At 45.7% G+C, this 4994-nt stretch overlaps 1 non-coding gene across 1 annotated transcript; it reads left to right on the plus strand.

Moving 5' to 3' along the window:
• Window positions 1-4653: 4653 nt before the first annotated feature.
• trnac-gca (transfer RNA cysteine (anticodon GCA)) lies at window positions 4654-4725 on the plus strand. Its single transcript has one exon. It is a non-coding gene; the product is annotated as a tRNA-Cys (tRNA).
• Window positions 4726-4994: the final 269 nt, after the last annotated feature.

Genomic DNA, 4994 nt, shown 5'->3' on the forward strand with positions numbered 1-4994 from the left:
ATGTCACTGTAAACATTCTCCCAACTCGAGAGTAATTGATCGGTCAATTATAAATCTATTGTAAAATATGCCAGCTCCTTACATGTGTAGACACGATGGGCCAAATGGCCTCCTTCTGCTCCATAGCAATTCTGCGATTCTGTTTTCTTTACAGAGGAATAGCGGCACTGAACTTTCTGAAATCCATGTATCATTTCCATTGTCTTATCCCATCAAGCTACTTTGTTGTACGCTTAAAGAAATAAGAACAGTAAATTCGATTAGCATAGACTCTCCTTCATATTCTCAAAAAATATGAGAAAACTCATATTCTTTATGGTTTAAGATTTTACTTCTGTCAGATGCTCCACACTCTTATCTTTAATTAAGGTTTCCAGAACTTTACACAACGGACGCTGCTGGTAGTTTCTTCGGTCAATTTTGCTACCTTTTGTTCAAAAACTGGAGTAACATCTGCCTTTCTCCAGTCCCTTGGCACCTCTGTAGTGCTCAGAGATTTTTGAAAGATTTGCACCAGAGTTCCTTACTTCCTTAATGATTCTCGGATGCATCTTATCCGGCCTGCAGGATTTATTTACTTTAAGTCTGCACAGCTGTTCAGTAACCATGCTGGTAATAATGGGAATAGTGCCACCACTTATCTCTGCAATACCCTCTTTTCCATTTTCCAGATCAAATAAATTACCTGTCTGCTCCTTGGTACAAACCGAGGCAACACACTTACTTAACACCCTTCCAGACAAAGTAACATCAGATGCCAGGCCCTCACCCAACTCCACTTTGTGTTCCGACTCCATCTCCTGCTTTTAGTATAGCTAACTGTAAAAAAATCATAGAATACTTACAAAGCAGATGGAGGCCATTCGGCCCATCGAGTCTGAACAGACAACAATCCCATGCAGGCCTCATCCCCGTAACCCCACATTTTAACCCCACTAATACCTCTGACTTACACATTGCGGGATACTAGGGACAATTTAACATGGCCAATGCACTGAACCCTCACATCTTTGGACCATGGGAGGAAACCAGAGCATGCGGAGGAAACCCATGCAGACACGGGGAGAATATGCAAACTCCACACAGACAGTGACCCAAGCCGGGAATCGAACGCAGGTTCCTGGAGCTGTGAGGCAGCAATATTAACCACTGTGCCACCATGCCACCCACAAAACAAAGCTTGGTGAGCCTGACATGATCTAATGATTCTTCATATCACTTGCCATATATAATTCAAAAAATGTCTGTACTATTTTGATGCCTGTTTTATAATCCTGGCATGCCTTTTTGTATTAAATTCATCTTAATTATGTTCCATTATCCTTCCATTAAAGGGAGACAGTGACATAGTAGCATCGTCTCTGGATTAGTAATCCAGAGACCCAGGTTAATGCCCTGGGGATCTGGATTCGAATCGGACCACAGCAAATGATGAAATTTTAATTCAATAAAACTCTGGAATTAAAAGCCATGAAACCATTGTCGATTGTCATAAAAACCTATCTGGTTCATTAAAGACATTTAGGGAAGGAAATCTGCCGTCCTTACCTGGCCTGGCATACACGTAACTCCAGATCCACTGCAATGTGGTTGACTCTTAGCTGCCGTCAGGAATGGGCAATAAATGCTGGCCCAGCCAGTGATGCCCACATCCCATGAACGAGTAAAACAAAACTCTTTCCTGGTCTTTATGTGTTGCTTGTTGGTACCACTTCCGGCATAGCTTCCCCCACCCCCCACCCCCAGGTTCCCTAACTAGCACATCTGCAGATACTGAACTGCAGAACAACAATCCATGTACTCATTGAAGCTGGTGCTTAGTGGAGTTAGCATTATAATGATGTCTATATCTTCAGGCCAACACTGCCAGGGTGAAATCTTCCAAACTAGAGTAGACCGTCAATGGTAGGGCAGGAAGTGACTGTCACTTTTGCCTGTGCTTGACTTTCGATTTAACCTTTCTTGTGCGATTACAAAGAACAAAGAACAATACAGCACAGGAACAGGCCCTTCGGCCCTCCAAGCCCGCGCCGCTCCCCGGTCCAGGATTGAATCCTGAATCCAGGATCCCCGCCCAATTTTCCAGCCTATCTACATACCAAAATCCTATCCACCGAGCTGTCCCTCACAGCTACGATGCTTTGTTCATTACAACCTATTAACTCACCCCCACCCCCCCATTCCAGACCATGTGATCTCCAGGGAGAGGCGAAAACCCAGAGTGAAAAACCCCAGGGCCAATATGGGGAAAAAAAAAAATTACGTGATAGTCAGCTAATTAGATATGCATGCATGAAGAGTGCGGTGAATTTTGTGGCAGGGGCAGGCATGGAGTTGGCACCCTTGCTGTTACCACACCAGGTTGAATGTCCATGCCCATATTTAAAGGACACCTGGACAGGTATTCATTCCCTGAAAGCCAGGAGCCTCATTAGGCATCTGTCCTGGTTGGTTCCACACTTCACATGCCCCTCTCCTTTTTTATATTCACCTGCTGATACCCTGTCTTCATCCGCCCCCCCCCCCCCTTTGGATTCCTTCACCTCTTGTCTGCTACTCACTCACTGTGTGAAGTGTCGGACTGCAGACATAGAATAGCCCCATGGTTTAATGACACGCTGCTGCGGGTCCTCCTCCAGGCTGTCCAGAAAAGGCAGCAGGAGGTGTTCCGTCTGACTCAGAATACCTACCCGGGAGTGACAGCACACATCAGTGACCCTGGGGCCCAGTAGAATCTGGGTGCAGGAAGAGGATGAATGATCAGCTGTGTGCCACAAGGGTAAGTGGCACATAATTTTCACTGCAAACTGCATTCATCAAGAGAACAAGCAGTGTTGACATGTGAGTGCAGAGACCTCAGCATCAGATGAGAAAAGTTGACTGAATGTGAGAGCCACTTCACGCATTAGATGTAGCAGCTGCGGGATAGTGTGTGTGTGTGTAGAACACTGTTATGTTGTGGCTGTTATGGCGTCATCAAGAGATTTCAGACTTTTTTAGGAACAAAAGGTATTTATTGATAAGAGAACTTGTTACAGGAGGTTTATGCAGCATGAAATCTGTCTTGGGCAGAGCCCCAGTTCTACAGGCTTACAACATGGTTCCAGAAAATTCTGCCTGAGAGAAGACCCACCATCTGGCGTGACCACTCACGATCAGTTCCCATTGGTCCTTCAAGTCAGGTGATGCACTTCTGCTGTATTGCCTTAAAGTGACAGACACCACATACACGACAAACACAGTGTGGGCACAGGAAGAAACATGTCATAGGCATGCATGCTCACTGACTGGTGATGCACCCCTTGGCATAGCACCCAATCCTTCTGCTTGTCTAGGGGAGAAAAGAACTCACAATCAGCATGAATGAGAGAAAACTTGAAGAGGGTTCCCTGACCTCTGGCTCCTCACTCCAGCTGAGGAGGAGACTGCAGGAGTGGTAGGGGAGGACCGTCTCCCCCCCCCCCCCCCCCCCGAGCAACCCCCCTGCCCCGCCAACATCCTATTCACTTACCTTTGACACTTACCTTCTCCCTGGCCTTTCAAGGACCTTTACATTCCAATTGACCTTTAAACTTACTAATGCTAATGTCAGAAAATAGGGGACATAGCCTCCTTCGATTCAACTTTCCAGGAGTGGTGCTGGGCCCTTGGGATGACTGCAATGCCTGTATTCTCAACCAGTCTGAGTCAGAAGATCAGGCAAAATAAAATCAAAGAAAAATAAGGTAAGAGCTTGCAATCCGATGCTGATAGCCATTCCAAGCATGTTCAGGCCCAGTATTTTCATTACCTTGCTAGTTGCTGCAATGCTTGCAGGCACTTTATTCCCGATGATGTGAGTCTATGGGTACACCATTTATTCTGTCATGTCGCCAGTATTTGCATCTCTGAGTATCCTGACAAGTGTAGGATTGTACCTTGCCCATCATTTGCAAAGTTACGGCCTTGGAATGCATCTGGCAACCCAGCAGTAGTGTTCACCCAATTACCATCCCTCTGAGGCTGCTGCCTGAGCAATGTCCACAGATGAGTCATTTCATGTCTTTCCGGTGTCTGCATGATTGCAACTTGGGGGAATGGGTGTCTGTGAGACATGAGTATATCACTAGTAAATTAAGTGTGCATTAAAGAGTGCACGTGGCTTCCAATGTAGCATGAATAGGGGCTTGCAAGTGACAAGGGTGTGCAGCAATTTTCCAACCGGATGCCAGAGGTCAGGGGAATAAGCAGCGTTATGCAGGTAGTGCTGCACTCCTGCTATCACTACCACTGCAGTGTGATTGGAGCAGCACATTTTGCCTAATGGGATGTATTTCATTTCAGTTTGGCCCATGCACAGGATCACAATACCAACAGTTTTAACATGAAGAAAAGGATTCAAACCTCGAGATGATTCGGTGTCTCACTCAGCCTGGAATCTGGTGGTGATAGGAGTGTCACATTGCCTGCCACATTGCACCATTGTCCTGTTCCCTGCATCTGCAACATCCACCGGTGCCAAAAATATGGCAGTCCCATTTAAGATGGAGATGCGGAGGAATTTCTTCTCCCAGAGGAGAATTATTTGAATTCTCTACTTCAGAGAACAGCACTATATATATATTCAATGTAGAGTTAGACAAATTCTTGATCTACAAAGGACTCAGCTATGGGAGGGGTATAGTTCAGTGGTAGAGCATTTGACTGCAGATCAAGAGGTCCCTGGTTCAAATCCAGGTGCCCTTTTTGATTATTTTCTGTATTTTTCACATTATAACAATATCTGCACTTCAAAGGACCTGTTTGTCTAGAAAGCACTCTGTGACATGTGCTGGTCAGGAAAGGCACTATATCAATGCAAATGTGTCTTTCATGGTTAGCACAGTGATTAGTACTGCCTCCTCACAGCGCAGGGACCTGGGCTTGATTCCAGCCTTGGGTGATTGTGTGGAGTTTACACATTCTCCCCCTGTCTGTGTGCATTTCTGATGCGCTATCAATAAGGCGAAAGACTA

The sequence above is a fragment of the Mustelus asterias genome, chromosome 3 (genome assembly GCF_964213995.1).
Source record: "Mustelus asterias chromosome 3, sMusAst1.hap1.1, whole genome shotgun sequence".
Lineage (NCBI taxonomy): Eukaryota > Metazoa > Chordata > Chondrichthyes > Carcharhiniformes > Triakidae > Mustelus > Mustelus asterias.